The following is a 20988-nucleotide window of genomic DNA, read 5'->3' as shown; positions in this document are numbered from 1 at the left end:
TGTTTCCTAGCATGCATGGCAGAAGAAGATTAATTTTCCATGCTGAATAAATAGCCCATTGCACCCCAGAAAAGTTGTGTCCTAAAGGGTTGGCAATCTTACCCCTTTAAAACAAAGCTCTGATGATCCACTGGTGGGCATATCCCTTCTTTACCAAAAAAAAAAAAAAAAATTCTACTCTGTTCTGACAACTCTGCACCTTGTCAAGAAACTCTGAAGCCACCCTATCAAGAGCAGTTTTTGGTTCCAAGAAATTATTTCCCTGACTCACTCTGTGCTCGCCTTCCACAACCTCAGCTAAGAGGTGTATAAGTTAAAATGATTTTCTTGTCTCCTCTCACTTCAAACAAGTTGACTCATCACAATAGAGCGGCAGGAGCTCAGGCTCCTTCTCTCCCTGCCCCTCTGCAGGGAGAGGGCAGGTCATAACGGGGAGAGAGAGGGAACGCCTGACCCACTGCTGTCTCTTCTCCTGGGAAGAGGGGGTGCTCTTGTAGTTAAGCCCCTCGATTGTGATTTGGAGACTTGTGCTCAGTTCTAGGGTGACTAGACAGCAAATGTGAAAAATTGGGACGGGTGGGGGGGTAATAAGAGCCTATATAAGAAAAAGACCCAAAAAGCGGGACTGTCCCTATAAAATCGGGACAGCTGCAGTGCCCAGCTCTGTCGCACCTTCCTGTGCCAGATCAGGTAAATCACGTGGTCTCTCTCCGTGCCTCAGTTCCCCCATCTGTAACATGGGGCTCATTCTTGAGATTCCTCCTCCGTCTGTGCAGCCCCTAGCACATGGGGCGCCTCTCTGGGGTGGGCACGGAGCCCCCAGACAGTGGCTGTGCCTTGTCACACCCTGCTCTCCCCTAGGGGAATCTCTCATCCCCCGCTGCCTCCCAAAGCCCAGGGAGAACGGCGAGTGCGTCCCAAGGCGCATAACCGCGCCCGCGCCCCCTCCCGCCCCCAGCGGCCTTGCCTCTGGTGTCATGGCCGGCGGCCAGCACACGCGCGTCACGTGACGGGGCTGGGCGGAGGGGCGGTCACGTGGCGCAGGCGCCGCCGCAGCGCGTCGCGAGCCCGGTGCAGTCTGTCCGCGCCGCTTACGGGCAGCATCAGCCGCCGGGGCCGGGCGCGCGAGAGATGCCGCCGTCCGAGTGCCGCAAGCCGGCGGGCCCGGGCTGCCGGAGCGGGGGTGAGTGCGGGCGAGCGCGGGGCTGGAGCCCCTGGCCAGGAGCGGGGGCGGCGCCGTCCGGAGCTGCCAGCCTGGCGGGGAGGCGCAGGCAGCCGGGCTCGCCCCGTGGAGCCAGCGGGCCGGCCCCTGGATCCCCCCTTCCCCCGAGCACGGGCGGTGGCCGCGCACCCGCTCTGCTCAGGCTAGGTGGTCAGGGGAGCCCCCCCGGGCTCAGAAACTCCTCCCTGGGCAGCCCGCCTGGGGCCGGGAGTCCGGCTGCCTGCAGATTCAGGAAGACGAGGCTGGGGGATGGGTCGCGGGCATTTCACACGCAGCGGCGGGTGGGTTTGGAGCCATCCGAACTTGACACTTGTCACAATGGAAACAGGTTCTGCAGGAACCGACGGGGTGTTTCTCTTCCTCTCCCCTTGGAAAGGCTCCTACCAACCACTGGCGAGAGGATGTCTCAAGATCAGCTGCCCGTTAGACCTGAACATCAGTGTCAGAGGAAAACTGGGTGTGATGTGAGGCAGTTCTCTCATTGCGAGGGACAGATGAGAAGCATGGAATAGAGAAGGTGCAATATGCCGGTTCAGTGCATGTACCTTCCCAATGAACAAATGGGTTTGTGGCTTTACTCTGCCTCCCCTTCGAAATTGGAAGTCCAGAGTGCTGAACTGGGTGAGCTTTAGGGTGTAAATTTAAATAATATTGTTATATCTGGTAAAAACTTTCCTAAGAAGACAACCCCTAGGCTAGCTTGAGTTTTACCAGATGGGATGGATGACAGCATGACCTTTTTCTTACCTGTACATACACCTCGGTGAGCAACGGGCATCAACTAGACTCTCTGTAGGTAGGGTAGGGTGGAAATTGTATAACTATAAGTCTTTAAAACTAGTTCTCTGTATGTTTATAGTCCTACTCTGCTGCCACCAGTGCCTGCGTGGATTCCCTTGCAAGGAGGAGCCGGGCATTCTCTTCCTTCCTACTTCTCAAAAAACCCCACTGTATCTAAACCTGCCATAACTTCCTAGCCAGGGAGTTTATTCTTAATCTCTTCTCTATGCGTTTTCTGTGGCTTCCATTGTATGGTGCTCAGCACTGAAATGTCTCTCCCCTCTTCACAATAAGTGGTTATTTTACATGGTTGGGGTCCAGCCCTTCAACTGGGCATCTTGCAAATTATTTTTAGTTCATAAAGAGGAAGATAGCTCAAATGCCAGAAGTGACTTGAGACTAACAATCCCTATGTGGTCTAGTGCAGATCCTTAGTCTGTGTTTGCAAGGTGGAAAGACTTCCCTCCACAAACTTGCTGTTGACAGAACAACCAAACGCTCTCCGCTGTTACTTTCTGGGCAGCACAGTGGGGTTGGCCGGCTGTGCATCTGGCTCTGGAAGCACAGACTGCATTTAGAGGCTACTGTTCCAAATAGACTTCTTTTTTCAGCTTCTGCCTAGGTGGCTAACCCCCCCCCCAAAAAAAACAGTACCATTGCCTTTGATAGCATCTCTATAAATGGCACCCTGAACTTGACATTATCAGCTATAGTACTGTACAGAGAACAGCTCCCATTGTTCCATAAATAATTTTACATGATTTTGCTCTTTTAGTTCTCTATAAACAATCTGTGCTTTGTCCACTTTCCCTTGTGGTCAGGGTGTTGATTGCTGGGTCACAGTTGTGGTATCATGTTAAAAGATTTCATTAATACTGTAATTATGCAGGTCACAGGCTCAATAGCCCTCTTCTAGTCTAGTATTTGCTATTACACTTGTACTTCTGGAAAGTTAATTTTCGTTTAGCATCAAATCACTGGAATCTTTTGCTTATTCCGAAATATTAAATATATCACTTGCATGGACTGCTTCTGAATATGATCTACTCTAGAGGTTCTCTAACTTTTTCTTAACGTGGACCACATCTTAATAGAGATGCACTCACCTCCCTTTTAGTCCTGATAGTGCAGCCAATTTCCCTCTGATTTGTGATCACATAACCTCCCTCTGGTCACTACAGCAACTATTGATCTAGAAAACTAATATTAGGAAAATAACGTGTTTGTTGTCTGCTGAAATTCAGATGTTGGAAAGTAGTCAGCTCATTGCAGACTGCAGTTTGGAATTCTCTGCTCCCATCAGCCTGCATAAGTGAAATAGCCAACAAGTGGGTTAGATTTCCTAGACCTTATAGTACAAAAGCATCAAAGTCCTGAGGGGTTTTAATAATCAACCATTTGGCCTCTCCAAGTGTAATTGATTTAGAAGAACTGCATTCCTTCTTCCTAGCCCTCTCAGCTGCAGATTTAAGCTCTTGCAGAGTTCATGAGCTCTTCAGCAGCAGGGGAGGGAAAGAAACCAAGATTACATCTCTAATAAGCTCTTCATCTGTCTCTCTCAGCTGAGGAAGCTGGGTAGCAGGCTATGAGGTGTGTGTACACAGTATCTGGGAATCCTGACTGAAAACTCCAGAGCCTGTTGCCTGGCTCCATTATCTAAAAGTTTTGAGTTGTCTCTGCAAAGACAGTTCTCTTGTACATAGGAATAAAAGTCCAAAGAATTCTTGATCAGGTGTGTTGTGTCAGTGGTTATAAAGTTCATGTAAAATAGTGACCTTAGTAACAAATTTCATATTGATGTAAAATTAGAGTGGATGAAATGTCAAGCTACTCAAAGGAGACAACATGGTGGGGTGGAAATGGAAAGGTGGGTTACTAGTACTTAAGAAATTTGTCTGAACATACTGTGCAGTAGAGCAGCAAAGATTGTATTAGAGTGCATACCTAGTGGCGTTTAAAGATAAAGGAACATTCTAACCGGAGCGTATGCAAACAAACTGATTAACACATAGGGAATAAGAAACTTAGAAGTTATTAAGCAATATGTTGTGATCGAAAATGCAGAGCACTCTGTGGAAGAGGGATAGGTACTACATGGGTGAAAAGGACTTAAAGGGAACCGTTTTTCATTTTATCAGTCTGAATGCTAAGGTAATGCAACTAAAGATTGCGAAGTCTAAGCAACTGCTAGGGCTGAGTCTAGCAATGTGATGACTGTACTGATTAATGAAGGAAATATGAAGAGGAAGCCAGGAGCTGAAGAAGCAAAATCAAGTGCGGAAAGGTATTCCTAAGGGTGGACAGGTTACTGAGTTTACCATCTGTCCAGAACACACTAGAGAATAACATCTCCTGCCTGTTTGTATAACATGAGGTTTTCAAGTAGCATTAAACTAATCAACTTGAGTAAGAATAAATATCACACCATGATCCTTGAGAAATGCGGTGTTGAAACCATTTTTGCATGCTGTATGAGGACACGTTTGTAGGTATATTTTTGCAAGTACAAGTATAAACACCAGTTTTACTTCCTCAATCAATTTTTATTGATGTGGTGAAGCCAATTTAAGAGCTGTATATAGCTGTGTTCACTTGAAGTTCATCTTCTGTTAAAGGACTTTGGAGATGGATAAAGACAAACTGCATTTAAACAAGAATCAGTAAGATCGTCCTCTAAGCACATGGTGAGAGCTTGGAGAAAAAGTGCAGCTGCTGCTGCAACTTTTTATCTGGACAAAGCCCTGTTAGCAGAGAGAACTTGGTTCAATAGCTGACATTTAGGCCAGGTCTACACTACCCCCCTAATTCGAACTAAGGTACGCAACTTCAGCTACGTGAATAACGTAGCTGAAGTTCGAAGTACCTTAGTTCGAACTTACCTTGGTCCACACTCGGCAGGCAGGCTCCCCCGTCGACTCCGCGGTACTCCTCTCGCCGAGCTGGAGTACCGCAGTCGACGGCGAGCACTTCTGGGTTCGACTTATCGCGTCCAGACTAGACGCGATAAGTCGAACCCAGAAGTTCGATCGCTCGCCGCCGAACTACCGGGTAAGTGTAGCCAAGGCCTTAGTAACATGTAAAAAATGTGGGTGGCTCTCTCGGTGCAATAGTTCAAGGACTGAGTAAATGCTGCTTGCTATAATGTGTTAGCATGCTGTTTCTCTTGACTATCAGTGTAAATTGTGTAACTATTTTTCTTAATACTTCACTTGTAAATTATGTACAAACTATTCCACTACAACAAAATAAAGCTCACTTTTAGAAAATCCGTGTACTTGCAATATAAGTGTAGTACTGACTTCAAGTACATTTACAAAGATACAAGTTTTATTCCCCTATAACAGAGGTGGGCAAACTACGGCCTGCGGGACCGTTCTCCCCGGCCCCTGAGCTCCTGGCCCGGGAGGCTAGATCCCGGCCCCTCCCCTGCTGTTTCCCCTCCCCTGCAGCCTCCGCTCACGGCGCCGCCGGCGCAATGCTCTGGGCCGTGGCGTGGTGAGCTCCTGGGGCAGCGCAGCTGCAGAGCTGCAGCCTGAACCGGTGCTCTGTGCTGCGCGTTGCATGGCTGGCTCCAGCTGGGCGGCATGGCTGCCTGTCATGGTGCAGCCACGCCGCCAGCCACCGGTGCTCCAGGCAGCGGGGTAAGGGGGCAGGGGGTTGGATAGAGGGCAGGGGAGTTCGGGGGGTGGTCAAGGGCCGGGGGTGTGGATAGGGGTTGGGGCAGACAGAGGGTGGGGAACAGGGGGGTTGAATGGGGGCAGGGGTTCGGGGGGGGAAGTCAGGAAGGAGGGGGGTGTTGGATGGGGCGGTGGGGGGCAGTTAGGGGCAGCGGGTCCAGGGATGATAAGGGAGAAGGGGTGGTTGGATGGGGCAGAGTTCCTGGGGGGGGAGGAGGGGTTGTTTGGGGTGGTGGGGGCAGTTGGGGGTGGGGGATCCGGGGGTGGTCAGGTGACAGGGAGCGGTGGGGGTGTGTGGATGGGGCAGGAGTCCGGGGTGGCTGTCAGGGAACGGGGGGGGAGGGGGGTTGGATGGGGCAGGAGTCCTGGGGGGCCATCAGGGGTGAGAAGTGTGTGGGGGGGTTGAATAGGGGGCGGGGGCCAGGCTATGCCTGCCTGTTTGGGGAGGCACAGCCTCCCCTAACTGGCCCTCCATACAATTTCTGAAACCCAATGCGGCCCTCAGGCCAAAAAGTTTGCCCGCCCCTGCCCTATAACCTGACTGATAAAGACTTGGAGGTGTAATAAACATGCAGCTTAATACACTGCCTAATATGTGCCTGAACTGCAGTATTGATTTAAATGTTTGCATAAGAATAGTCTCATGCACTGTACCTCAGTTCCCTCCTATGTGACAGGTTGCTTGCCTGGGTTAAGGATTTTTGCAGTTGTGCAGCTTCACCAATATAAGCCTTCAGTCTGGATGTACTGCTTTGGTGTGATTGACCCTGGTTTGAAACTGGAATAAGGTGCACTGTTATGAGTCCTGCTTTCCACCACTGGAGAGTATCTACATTCAGGGTTTGTGGTGGTATAAGTATGCTGGCTTAAAAACAATCCCAAATGGAGGCAAGCTACGGTTCTCTCTGCTTGTCCTCTTTGTTACATACAATAGAATGAGAGATCCATAACACCTGCGCGAACATACCAAGCATTGTGTATCTTGCACAACACATCTACATCACTGTAAGTACGTTAAAATCAAGGCTTGAAAAACAATTAAACACCCTGAGACTGATAAGGAATGAGGGTGGAGCCCCTACTCCCAAAATCTAGGTGCTCAACCTTGGAGGACAGGGGTGGAAAACTCTTCCTATTTTGTATTGGTAGAGATGTTTGAGATCAAAGCTTAACCTGTTTGTGTGCTGGGCTGGATTGTCTTCTACTTTAAGACTAAGGGCTTGGCTACACTTGTGAGTTACAGTGCATTAAAGGAGCCCCGGGCACACTAGCTCACCACCCGTCCACACTGGTACTCCACCTTGGCGAGTAGAATAATGTTTGATGCGCCCTCACTGGAGCGCCCCAGCGTCAGTGTGAACGAGGTGTTGCATTACTGCGCTCTGATCAGCCTCCGGAAACATCCCATAATCCCCTTAAGTCAAGTGGCCACTCTTGTCATTGTTTGGATATGCCCTTTGAAAGCTCCATTTGACAGCCAGCATACTGATCTGCTGCGAGACAAAGCAACCATTACTGTGGAATGCTGTGTGTGAGAGAGAGGCGGGGTGAGGGAGGGGGAGGTCTGCTGCTGTCTGAACTTACAAGACAGCATGCTGACATGCTCTCAGCCCCCCAAAAACCCACTCTCTCTCCCCCCACAGACACACAACACACTCCCTGTCACACTCCACCACTCCCCATTTGAAAAGCACGTTGCAGCCACTTGCATGCTGGGATAGCTACCACAATGCACGGCTCTCTGTGGCCGTTGCAAGAGCTGCTAATGTGGCCACGCCAGTGCGGACAGACTACAGCCCTTTCTCTACTGCGCTCTACGAAGGCTGGTTTAACTCAAAGTGCTCTACATCTGCAAGTGTAGCCATGCCCTAAGACCGTGTCTATTTGAGAAGCTGAACTGGTGTAATAAAGTTGATTTAAAATAGATTTATTTAATCAGTGCAAAACACTTAAATGTGCTTGAGTCAACTTAGCTTGCGTCAGTTAATTGGTGTAAGTGAAACAGGTTTAAGTGAGACTGAATTGATGTAAGTGAAAATGGTTTAAGTGCATTTACATGGAGGTTTTCCATGGTTGAACTAGAACAATCTGTAAACTTGACTTTGTTAAATCAGTGTAGATTTTCTTGTACAGATGAGGCCTAAATCAGATATTGCTTAAACCTAAAAGGTGACTAATTACTAGAAACAATACCTCCTTCTCAAAAGTGTAAAACTCAGTCTGTATGGCAAAAACTAATGATATTTACATTTGAAGTTAAAGAATAGAGAAAAATCCTCTCCTTCTCAGTATTTGCTTGTGGCTAGCTTGCCAACTTCTAAAGCCTAATTGTGTCCAGTTCTTATGGGCTCTCCCACTGTCCTGCTGGGTAACCAAACCTTCTGGCTTATTTGTCAATGAACTTGCTTTCTGTGGTGTTGCCTACAGTAGACGGGGTTTGCTGGTATAGCTGTGAGCAAACCCTTATAGTGGGGATGCAGTTTGTACTAATGAGTTCTTTTGTTCGCTGAACAAAATAAAGCCATACTGGTAAAAGCAGTTGTTTGCTTTCAAACTGCATCTACACTAGGTATTTTGTCTGCATAGCTGTGTGTATTAAGGGTGTGATTTCCTCCCATCCACCTGGAAAACTATGCTGGGAAAACCTTTAAGTATAGATCTGGTGTGTGTTACCAAAGATTGCATTTGATGCAGTCCTGGAATGGATTTTCATTAACATTACATGAACAGACCCATCCTTTTTGAGGGTGTTTTGTAGGCACAGTTCTGGGACAGTATATCACTAATTTCAGATACACAGTTTGTAGTTTTTTGTATAGAGATCGGGAGTTGTCTCAATTTATCACAGAGCTCAATTGTCGCCATCATTGTCTACCCCCAGTCTTTGGACCTGATTTCCTACTCTTTACTTTGGCAGTACTCTAACTCTTTATTTCAAAAGAACTTTTGTCTGATTCAGGATTTCACAATCATACCCCTTCCATCCCCCATTCCTTCTCTTCCCTGGACTAATGATTGTAAGTATTTGTCCACAATGGAACAGTCATTGGGCCAGAGAGAGAATAACTCTTTCTGGTCCAGTCATTGGTGAACTGATCTACGAGGTAGGGGACCCTGAATCCAGTCCCCCTATTTCAACCACTGTTTCATTATTTATTCAGAGCACAACAGCTTCAACAGGAGAGACTGTGGAAGCCCCACATCAAAATATCCCATAGCCCAGTGGTTAGAGCAACCTCCTGAAAGGTGGGGGAGATACCCCTCTCTGTCTGAGGATAAAGAGGAACAGGGAACTGAATCTTGGTCTCCACATCCCAGGTGAGTGTTCTAACCACTGGGCTAATAGTTATAAGATGGGTGGTGACACTGCTGCCACCACCACATGCTCCTTCTCTGGCTGGATTTTGAATAGAACTCCATCTGGTAGGTGTCCTTTGAGCATGCCTCCTGGGTCAGGCCCCGCACACACCATAGATGGCCGAATGCCTGTCTTTCCCTGATTTGTGAATTGCTCCGGGACCATGGGCATCAGGTTTGTATAACTTTGGTGGTGTCCAGAACAGGTCCCAACCCCAGCCCACCTTGCTCTGCTCCGCCCTGACAGCTCCCGGCGTCGCTCAGGGGAGGAGGGGAAAGAGGCAGGGCGCGGACTTGGGGGAAGGAGTGTGTTGCGGAGTGTGGGGGAGTCAGGGCCCTGCACCCCTCTTCCCGAGATTCACTGCGACTCTCAACCAGCCAGTAAAGCAGAAGGTTTATTTAAGGACAGGAACACAGTCTCAAGCAGAGCGTGTAGGTACAACCAGACCCCCTCAATTAGGTCCCTCTGGGAGGTTCAGGGAGCTTAGACCCCAGCTTGGGGTTCCCTGCGTTGCACCACCCAGCCCAAACCGAAAACTAAAACTCCCAACTCCTCCCGCTGCTCCTCTCCTTTGTTCAGTCTCCCGGGCAGAAGGTGTTAATTCTCCCCACCCCCGTTCCTGGCTCAGGTTACAGCTCAGGTAGCTTCCTTCAAGGGAAGTCCCCCCTCCTCACTGCAATCCCCCTGCAACATTCCCAGGTCAAATCTGCCCTGCTCCCTGCTCCGTCACATCGTGGAGTGGGGGTGGGGCATGGGCGGAGCAGGGGTGGGAAGAAGCAGGTTGGAGCAGAGCAGAATGGGGCGGGTTGGGGCCGGATCACTTGCTGCTGCCAGCACCAGGCCACCCTACTAACTTTCCAGGCCACCCTGGACCCCGCATCTCGCCAAAGCGCGGGGCCCGAGGCAGTTGCCCCAACTCTTCCTATGGACACGATGGTTCTGAAAATATAAGCCCAAACATTGGTGGAGCCGGGCCCACCTTCCTGAATATTGGTGGAGCACGGGCACCATGGGCCCATATAACTCTCCGCCTATGTCCGGGACTTAGGCAGGAGATAAGAGTGAAGCATCAGTGTACATGCCCAGAGGCAGAGACATAGATACCTAAGGAAATTTTACTCTGAAAATTTAGATGCCAAGTGAGTTTAAGCACCTACAGGGTTCCGTGGATGGTTTGTAGATACAGTGGAGACAAAACTGGGACTTAGGTGCCTAAACCTGAGGTTAAGGCACTTGCGTCTGGGGTTTAGATGCTTGCGTCCCTTGTGGATTCTCACCTTGCTGATCTTCCCCTAAATGACTTGCTTAAGGTCACACAGGAAATCTGGGGCAGAGAAGGAAATTGGACCTGGTTCTCCCACAGTTCAAGCTAGTGCTCGAACATGGAGCTGAAGTGTAAGTCAGGCTATATTCCAGTATTCCTCTACACATGGTGGTGATTTCTGTAGGCATTATTGAGAAAGTGGGTGTGGTTCAAGAGAATCTTCTGTAAATAGAAAAGAGGGGTATAGTCTTAATTCAACCAGTATTTTTAGTTTCAACACAGAGAAGGAAAGCTTTTTATGTTAAAAAGTGAAAGCCACATGTTTCAACTGTTCCCTGTGGCTCTAATACGAAGAGTATCCTCTTCAGTTCTGTGCTGAACCTCTGAAATCAATGGGATCACAGAGATGCAGCTCTGCTCCATGTCCATAAAGTAAAACATTTGTTTGAACTGTTTCTTAAGCTTGTTTTTTGAATGGTTTATGGCTCTTGTTCTAGGTATTTTAGTAACAAATAATACACCCAAAACGATTAAATTGAAACTGGAATATAGTCATGACAATTGTCTGATCAGGAGGCACTACAATAATACAAAATATAATAAGCAGGAAAAACAGAACTGGAGTTGGGAGAGAGATACAGCAAGCAAGTATAAGATGGCTACTCTGTCTGTAGCTCCTTTGCCAAATTAAAGAGCCAGTCCCTGGAGAGACATGTGGGGAGAGAAGTTCCTATAAAAAGACAATGCCAAAGTGGAGCAAGGTTAATAGGAATTAGGTAGTTACCAATGAAGGTGCTATTGTAGGAGGGGGATGCTCCTATGTACCACTGTATCAGAATACACCTCTACCCCGATATAACGTGATCAGATATAACACAAATTCGGATATAATGCGGTAAAGCAGCGCTCCGGAGGGGGGGAGGGGGGGGGAAGGGCTGCGCACTCTGGCAGATCAAAGCAAGTTTAATATAACGTGGTTTCACCTATAATGCGGTAAGATTTTTTGGCTCCCGAGGACAGCGTTATATAGGGGTAGAAGTGTATTGTGTTCAGATCATGGTTTAACATGTGCATTGGGCCAAATTCATACCTGGTATAAGCAGGTCCTTTTCCAGTGGAGTTGCACTTGCTCATGAAAAGTCTGAACTTGAACCACTGCCTGGACTGTCCAAGCTCAGAGCGGTCTGTCAGCTTTCTCAGAGGCCTTTCAAAACAGATCAATAAAACATACATGTACTTCCAGGTTGACCAAATTCAGTCAAGGAGGCAGACTGCAAAAGCCGTGTTGTACTGAAATCAGTGGGTGAAGTTTGGGCAGAGGTTCTGTATGCAGCCTTAATTCTGGCATTCCTGACAGATGACCGCTTAACTTTGCCAACTTAACACTCCTAATGTACATAGTTGTTTGGGATCTCCCAGATATTAAAATGAAAAAAGAAAACACCTAAAAAAATTTAACTCTTTGTGACTGGTTGAGCTTCTGCTGGCTTGCAAAAAATAGGCCAACAGCACGTCCTTTCCATGATCAAAACTATTAAGAAAGATTGTCAGGTCTCTTTAGGAGGTCTGCTTATAAGGTACATCAGAGAAGCCCTCCTTTACCTTTGATCCTTATACAAGGTGCTCCTAACAGATCTTTTTATCAGCCCATACACACTTTACATGTGTTTTCCCCTACACAACAAGGCTCTACTCCTGCAAACAATTCCACACAAATGGACCCCTCTGCCCTCATTAAGCTCATTGCAGGATTGGAACTTTAATTGGAACTTTAACTTTAACTTTAATGTTTGCATGGTACCTGAGCAAAATGTATTGTGTGCGCTCAGTATTTAATGGCTTAGAACGCATTGGCCCACTCAAAAGTATTTCTGCTCAGTGAGTTCTGTTTTGCTGCCAGATTTCAGTGCTTATCCTCCAACTCTTTTGGCAGGAGGACTGTTCAAAAGAAGTCTCAATATTTTTATTGTTTATAATGGGAAAATGTATTTTCTACGTTCCTTACGGTAGAGGGGGGAAAAAAGAGCGAAACCATATTTGCTCAACTAAAAAAGATCAACTTCAAGCAGAAGACAAGCCCCAGAAGTGAAAGATGAATAAAATTACAGTTTGAAAACTAAGGAGTAAAGGGGTGGTTAGAATGGAAACTCTTATACCATCTTAACTATTGTGGTTCCTACCACTCCAACCATAATGTATAGTGTATAGACACTGTGGAGATGGATGCCTTAGTAATGACATGCATAGCTAGTATTTACACCTCTGTAGTAATCAGCACTGCAAGGTCTTGTGATTGCTTACAGCTCATACATCAGTTAAAAAAAATAAATCCAACTGCTCTCTGGGGCAGGATATGCAGCCAAATCAGAAATAGTTTTGCTGCATTTGTTTCCTAGGGTTTCATCCAATTTAGCCTATTACAGAGAGACTTGTATTTGTTGCCACAGTTCTCCGTTAGAATTTATGAGCTGCACTCAGCAGGAAAGTGTTAAGTTTTAGGCTCAGTGTTTTATTGTTCACTGAGAATGAAGACACCAACTGGATTTGACCGTAACTGCGGCAAACATAGTTTCACCACGTAACCTTGCATTGCTTCTCTTGTGCGGGCTCTGCTGGGGAAAAGGTGAGACTCATTTGTTCAATTCATTACGCAGAATGTGTGTCTTAAAATTATCCTACTGTTTTATATGTATCTAGTTTTCTTTTGTGGCTGTATCTGCAGGCTTTGAAAGTGTAATTTGCAAAGGAACAGCTAGGTAGATTTTAAATAGAAGTGTATTGGGCAGCTTGTTCCCATGTGGTTGACCTTGCAGTCTCTTCTGTGTGTTGAATCAAAGGGTAGTATTGAGAGTGTTTTAAATCTTACAGTACTTACAGCTGTGTATGAAGGAGGGGGAGAGAGGCAGTCACAGAACACCTATCATGACCTATATTGCTTGTATTACTAAATCCCTACACCTTTCTTGGGAGCTAGCGCATGAACTTCATGGTTTGTCCCAGAGCTGGCTCTGCTGTTGAAAAGAGAATGCCCTTATTGATAGGAAGAGAAATATCTATTAGCATCGGAAAGGAAGAGGAAATCATCAGGACAGCATGAATGGCATGCAGTGTGTTTATGCTCTGGATGGCTTGAAGTACCTGTCAGTGGAGTAATTCTGTGGCATGGAATTGTTAGAAAGAGGGGTAGGTAAGAGCAGCCCATGGATATAGGGTACTGGGTATGTTGGTACACAGTAACATTCTGGGATCGAAGGAGGACTGTGCAGCACAACTATATATATCCAACGAGTGAGCACAACTTTATTTGCTCAATGTGACCATTTTAGGATTTTTATAAGCTGATATTTCCAAATTCCAATACGTAAGTGTTTGTATTCTCTAATCATGAACTGGGCTATTATGTTAATCTGCTTGACACAAGGTTGCACCACTGATTATACCTAAAATGAGACTAGGCTGTTCTGTTACATAGCTTATTAACATGAGACCCTGGGTCTTATGAGATTTATTTTCCTTCCAAACTCTTATAGCTGCTTTTTGCATCTAAATTCTAGTGGCTTGGACCTGTGCTAACATGATGGGACCATGGAGTATGTAGTATCTCATCAGAGAGGAGGGATATTTATGGGTGTTCTTTCCCAGTAAGAAAACTGCAGCATTTTGTTGGCAAAGATGTGGGACGCTTTGAGGAGAGAGAGATGAAAATTTGAATTCTTCATTATAGAAGTACTTTGACATTAAAAACTGGAAGTGGATGGAGAAAAACATTTCAGAAAAATATAGTTTGACAGTAACTTGTTTACCCTGTTGTGAAAGTCCATCTAATTCAAGCTTTATTATTACCACAACTACCTAATGAAGCTTTTGGATTTCCTCAAACTCAACGGATATTCCTGGGATGACATTGCAGTATATAGTGTATGAAATCAAAGATCGCTGTAGTGCATAGAAAGGTATCTTGAGGTTTGTTTCAAGTCCAAAGTGTAAAACATTGTAGGTTCTTTCTAAGTGAACCATTTACAGTGGTAGAACAGCTTGGGAAAATGCCAAATAGTTTAAGCAGGTGAATGTTTATGGTATTATTCGTGCAACACATTTCATTTAGGGTTTTTAAGTTTTGTGTACATTGTCTTAGTGGGATTTAGCCAGTTATTTTTAGTGGAAGGATAGTTTTGTGGTAACAGCATTAGATTGAGAGTTGGGGAATCTGGGTTCTGTTCCTGGCTCTCCCAGAGATTTGCGTGACCTTAGGCAAGACAACCTGGGTTTTTAGAGGTTCTCAGCATCTGCAGCTCCCATTGACTTCAAGAAGGATAGCTCTTCAGAGGGAGTTACAGGTGCTCAGCATGTCTAAAAATCAGGCAACAAATCTCTCTCTGCCTATTTCTCTATCTGTAAAGCAGGTAAATATCTGTTGTGATGCTAAATTGATTGATACCTGTAGAGTGCTTTGAGAGCATCTGATTGAAAAAAAGATGGAGAGTATTATTAACAATGATGCGTATAATCTACTTCAGTGTTGGAAGATGGGTATCAGCAGCTGTCATTGGCTTCAATGGGAGCTTCAGGTGCTCAGCACCTCTGCAAATAAGGTAATAAGTTATTTTCCAGGCCTTTCAGATCTGCTTTTTCTAGACATATATCATCTAAATGAGGGGTGGGCAAACTTTTTGGCCTGAGGGCCACATCTGGGTATGGAAATTGTATGGCGGGCCATGAATGGTCACAAAATTTGGGGTTGAGGTGTGGGAGGGGGTGAGGGCTCCGGCTGGGGGTGCAGGCTCTGGGGTGGGGCCAGAAATGAGGAGATCAGGATGTGGGAAGGGGGTCCGGGCAGGGGATTGGGATGCGGGTGGGGGAGTGAGGGCTCTGGCTGGGAGTGTGGGCTCTGGGATGCAGGAGGGTGGGATCGAGGGGTTCAGAGGGAGGGAGTGGGATCAAGGTTGGGGTGTGGGAGGGGGTCAGGGGTGCAAGTTCCAGGCGGCACTTACCTCAAGCGGCTCCTGGAAGCAGCGGCATGTCCCCCCTCTGACTCCTATGCGGTGGCGCAGCTAGGCGGCTCTGTGCGCTGCCCCATCCACAGCTGCCGCCCCTGCAGCTCCCATTGGCCCTGTTTGCTGGCCAATGGGAGCTGCGGGGGTGGCACTTGGGGCGGGGGCAGCATGTGGAGCCAGAGAGGGAATGTTCTGTTGCTTCCAGGAGCAGTGTGGATCAAGTCCCTGACCCTGCTCCCTGGCAGGAGTTTGAGGGCCAGATTAAAACATCTGAAGGGCCGAATGCAGCCCCTGGGCCATAGTTTGCCCACCCCTGATCTAAATGAAGAGGAGTTGTGTTCACATACTGAATGGCAGGCTTTGGGGCACTCTTGTTGTGTGGAAGTGGGTGTCTTTATCCTTAGAGTGATTTTAGAGTCCTCTTCTAACCATTCACAGCTGATTATTAGCTCCTGCACATGTTGGACATTGAATGATTTCCAGCTCAGTTCCCCCAGCTGTGAATTGGGAACAATGATACTTGCTGTGTAAAGCACTTTGAAATGCCCCAGTGAAAAGCACGCCGTAAGAGTTATTGCATACCTACTGCATGTCACAATATAGCCAACTAATTCACAATGTACAGTAGTCTGCCTTCTCTTCTATAATGGCAGTAATTAAACTGCAGGAGGCCCTACATTTGACAAATGTAAGAAAAGCCTCCTCAGTAAGTCATATTGGTGAATGGATGTTGTTTTGTACTGTTAACGAACCAGTGGAAATTGATTATTAAGGAGTTCAGGTTGGGTTGGTTCTTGATTACCAGTTTCTTGTGCTCTAGAATTTTAAGCTTTCATTTAAAAACGTGTGTCTAGCCTTTGTGCTGCAAAGAAAACCTTCGGAATCTGAACTCAATATAAACTGGAGTCTGCAGGCAACCTGAAACAATAGCTCTGAGGTATGAACGACTTTTCATCTTACTGTATTAACTCTGAAGCCTAGTGAAGGTAATTTATATTGTCAACACTGCTAACGACATCCTATTAAAGCATGGAGAAGAGAGCCCTCATCATAAAATACACAATCTGCTGTGAGTGACATCTTCATTTTGGTGTCATGAGTGAATTGAGGGAGTAGCATTATTTCCCCCCATGTATGACTCCTGTTCAATATGCTGTTAACACTGTTTGGTTGAAAAATTCGGAGAGATGATAAAATTGGGGAGGGTGGAAATAGGGAAAAACTTCTTTTTTGAAAGTATTTGCTACCACCTAAGCACCAACATTAGGAGCTAGGAAATTACTAACAAATTTAGAATATAAAAACCAAGAAGATAAAGTGACATTTCTATAGGGTTCTGGCTAAAACTTTTAAAAGAACAGTAGTTCTCAAACTTTTGTACTGGTGACCCCTTTCACGTAGCGAGCCTCTGAGTGCGACCAGCCTTATAAATTAAAAACACTTAAAAAATATATTTAACACCATTATAAATGCTGGATGCAAAGTGGGGTTTGGTGTGGAGGCTGACAGCTTGTGACCCTCCATGTAATAACCTTGTGACCCCCTGAGGGGTCCCGACCTCCAGTTTGAGAACTCCTGCTATAGAAGAACTAGCGGAGATGTCACATTGCTCCCACACAAAACTACAGTAATACTGTCTTGGCAACTTTTTGCTAATTTACTATTAACAGCTGAGGATACACAAAGATCTGTCTTGTTTCTTCACTTAAAACAGATACAGTACACAGGCAACTTTACAGGAGAATTGGTGGTGATGGTGGTTTTCTAAGGAGAGCTCTGTTTGGAGAACCCGAAAGTTGTTAGAATTTTTTTTTCAAATAATTCTAACTTCTGTTTCAACAATGTGAGGTCAAGTTGACCTCTAACAGAACCTCAGGACACAGTGATTAAACATTAAGTGATGAAGGATGTTTACTAAGTGTTTGAGGCTAATCCAAATGAATGTTGGCATTTAAGCAATGACTAGTTAAAGATCACCTAACTGTCCCTTACTGTAAGCCAAAATACAGTATTGTGAAATGCAGTCTCTTTATTTATAGTGTTTTGCTAAAAAGATTAAAGGCTAATGCGTCAATTCAGCATTACCTTAAGCTGCATCAGTTACTTGCTGTGGGGAATGGCAAATGCTCAGCCTTTTGGTTGCACGTGAATTATCATTGTCTCAGGCTAATTATTAAATCTATTTAATGTTTTGCTGATTGATTCAGCTCTCATGCCGGGTAGTGGGCAAGTTAGTGGGGTCTTTGTACACAGCAACGAGAGAGGGAAATTTTTAAAAAACAGTATTTGATTGTAAATGCTCAAAATAGTGCTCTAAACTACTTTTAGCTTCCCCCCAATGGCTAGATTTCAAGGAGCCTAGTCAATCTTTAATCTGTGGTATGGTTTCCCTACTTGCAAAATTGATAGAGACAGCCTTTTCGTATGTGTTTGTACAGTGCTTAGCACACTGGAGTCCTGGTCTGTGACTGGGGTACCTAGACCAGGGGTTCTCACAACAGATTTTTTGGTGGCCTCAGTGTGGCCCCCAACTCTTGCTGGTGGCCGTGCTGCCAATTTTTCCTAAAATCCTTAATTAACTTTAGGAAAAACAAATAAATATCCATATATACATATCCAAATCATTGTAATTTGTGTAGGGTTTTTGTCAGACTCTGTAATAAAAATAATTTACAGTTGTCTCTATTCTTTACTGGACCTAAATGGAATAGAAACACAAATAAGGCACTTTGGATGTTCTTGTCTTTTGTTGTTTGTTTGTTTGTTTTGCTTTTTTGGTTGCACTTTTTTTCTCTCCTAAGACTTGCTAGCTCAGGGGTCCCCAACGCGGTGCCCGCGGGCGCCATGCGTGCCCGCCTACTGGCCGCCGGACAAGCAGCCGCTGAAATGCCGTCGAGAAGCAGAACTTCAAGAAGTGCTACTGCCAAAATGCCGCCAAATTTCGGTGGCATTTCGGCGGCATTTCGGCGGTGACACCTCTTGACGTTGCTGCTTCACGGCGGCATTTCGGCGGCTGCTTGTCCAGCAGCCACGGTCCTCGGCGGCTAGTCGTCCGGCGCCCACCCCATGAAAAAGGTTGGGGACTACTGTGCTAGCTGGCAAGTCTTCTGCTGTGAAAAGTGATATTTGTATGTCTGTTAATATCACTTTTCGGCAGCAAGCCCTGGGACAAATTAAGCCCTGGATGGGGAGGTGGGCAGTAGGGCAGCAGAGCCCAAGGACAATGGCAGGGGTAGTGAGCCTGGGGCCGGCGCCTGCCACTGTGTGGATGGAGCCCGAAGCCCCGTGGCCAAAGCCTGCCTGCCCTACCCCGCTGTGGGGAATTCACCAGTTGTCTGCACCTCCAGCCTTTGCCTCTCTGGAGGGGGGACAAGGCCCAACTGCTGCTAGCAGCCCTGCGAGAGGGGCCACTGCTTTGCGTCCCCCCCCACCCCATCACAGCCCAGATGACTGTGGCAGGAAGAAAAGGCTGTGGTGGCCACATGTGGCCGCAGGGGCTGCATTTGAGAAACACTGCATAGACATTACAGCAATGCAAAAGATAAATAATACGGCCTGCCTACTGCAGGCTTAATTAACATTTAAAAAGTCTTTTGAGATTCTTGACTGAAAGGCGTTATAGGTACAAATTCGTATTTATTATGAATGTTATGTTGTATATGAGAGAAAACGCTAGGTGTGTGGTTTTTATTTATTTATTTTTTTAAATTGTTCTTGTGTTCATCCTGAATGTTCTTCCAGCAAATCCATCTTCTGGAAGAAAATAGGGTTAATTGTATATTTAAGGTCCTTTTGAGCATTCATGTGTTGTCACCTATATCCTTTAATAATGATAGGAAGAAATATTATGGTAGCATCATGCTCAGGCTATGCTAGACTGGTACAACCCTTAGGGCACCTTATTATGGAACAGTTCTCCCTGACATGTTTCAAGCATGGATTTATGTATTCCAGATGGCATCTTTACTGTATCTGTGAACTTGCACTTGGTTAAGATACTGTTTACACCAGTGATACTCCGACTACTGCTTATGAGCTGCAAGTGGCTCTTTAATGTGTTTCCTGTGGCTCTTTGTGATTTAATTAACAACCACTCAGGATGCTTTTACTATGTTATTAACCAATTAAGTGTCAACTTGCATTAAGTTACTAACTTATTTGCTGTGAGAATAATATACATATATAAAAACTAAATATTCCCTTGTCATACTGTTCAAATATAAACGGTACTATAGTAAATGAAACAATGAATTCACACCACTGTGGCCCTTTTGGGTATTGATTGCTAACTTGGCTCCTGATCCACTGAGGAAATGGAACTATGCTTGAACCATGTCTTCATACCGGCCAACGAGGGGCAAATGGGTTCAGCCTCATTGTTATATTTGTAGCATAGATGATCCTTGGTTCCCCTCACTAAGGTTATGTCTACATTGGCAATTGAACAACAAAGCTTTAGCCTTTCAGAGGTGTGTAGTGTAGACATCGCCTCAGTTAAATGTATTGCCTAGTTAATGGCCTTGTGCTTTTTTACATTAAGTGGTTAGGCTTTAACTATGTAAACCTACTAGCTGTGCTAGCATTAATATCTAGCTATCTGAACTTCTGGGCTGTTAACCGCTCAACTTGTGTTAAATTGTGTGAGCTGGAATTTTACTATCACTTGTTTACCAGTGTCCTGCACTGACCTTAAATGTTCACCAGCCACGTTCTCAATGCAGCCTGCCCTGCATGCTGATGCGGCTGGTAATGCCTTGGGGCAGGAACAGGAAGTAGTCTGAGAAATAAATCCTTCTTTACGTCTTCTGGACTCACGAGCAGCTTGTTGGCTTAGAACAACGTAATGACTGAGCTTTAATGCCTGAGCTTCGGAATCCTGTTTGGGGAGGTCAGCTGGGAGAGGAGGGCTATTTCCTTGGATACTTAAGATGACATGCACCACAAAGCAGTGACATTGCATGTATTGTTACGTTCCATACGCAGACAGCTGAAGGGATGTATTTATCAGTCTGATCAGTGAACCCTTAAAATCAATTTCCACCCTAACGCTGTAATGTGTCAGAGCTGGAGAAGCGAAGAGAGATGGGAAGGGAAAAGCTCCTGTAGACAGTAACTATATTGTGCGTAGAAAGGGAAGAAGCCTGTGCTATGCTAGATGAGCAGGGAGAGGAGTAGATAAAGACTGTGGGCCAAATGACGTCTGGAATAATCTGTGCATTGGCCCCCCGGATCTATGAAATCAACTGAAATAAACTTATGGGTGATTTAAAAAAAAACCTTTGAACTGGAGCCTGAGATGAACAAGGAGCCACTGGGATACCCTTGTGTATGCACTGATGTGGTTGCACTTGGGGTGGGTGGGTGGATGTGAGAGAGAGAGAAAGGTGGGGCAAAGCAGGGTTCTTCCTGGGCTGGCATCTGGAGAGCTAGGACTTGGAGGAAGGTATCTGCCAACTTTTTAATATGTTGTCTTGGTGATTGATCTTTTAGTGTTGTTGGAGGAGAGTTGAAAATTCTAAGGTGAGGGACTTTCCAAGCGAGTCTCATCATCTCCCTGCCTCTCTTACTTCCCTGCAGGCCTGGCCTTCAGGCAAAAGCTGCTTCTAGATTCATGCCATGTTCCTGTTATGAGCTGGGACTGGGACTGGGAAGCACCTGCTTCCTTGAGGTGGGGTGTGGTGTAGCAGCTCTTT

General features: G+C 46.0%; 1 protein-coding gene across 2 annotated transcripts in view; it reads left to right on the top strand.

Annotated features, from left to right (window-relative positions):
• Positions 1-1069: 1069 nt before the first annotated feature.
• GALNT11 (polypeptide N-acetylgalactosaminyltransferase 11) overlaps positions 1070-20988 on the top strand; it is an 80018-nt gene continuing 60099 nt past the window's right edge. The window contains exon 1 of one of the 2 annotated variants that reach the window (XM_054021183.1): positions 1070-1183. The gene's annotated coding sequence lies outside the window, so the exon portion shown is untranslated. Of the gene's footprint in view, positions 1184-12820; positions 12925-20988 lie in introns of those variants that run through there. The other variant, XM_054021184.1, reaches the window with a different exon arrangement.

This window comes from Malaclemys terrapin, chromosome 2 (genome assembly GCF_027887155.1).
Source record: "Malaclemys terrapin pileata isolate rMalTer1 chromosome 2, rMalTer1.hap1, whole genome shotgun sequence".
NCBI classification, from domain to species: domain Eukaryota; kingdom Metazoa; phylum Chordata; order Testudines; family Emydidae; genus Malaclemys; species Malaclemys terrapin.
This window is presented reverse-complemented; position numbering and strand designations above follow the sequence as displayed.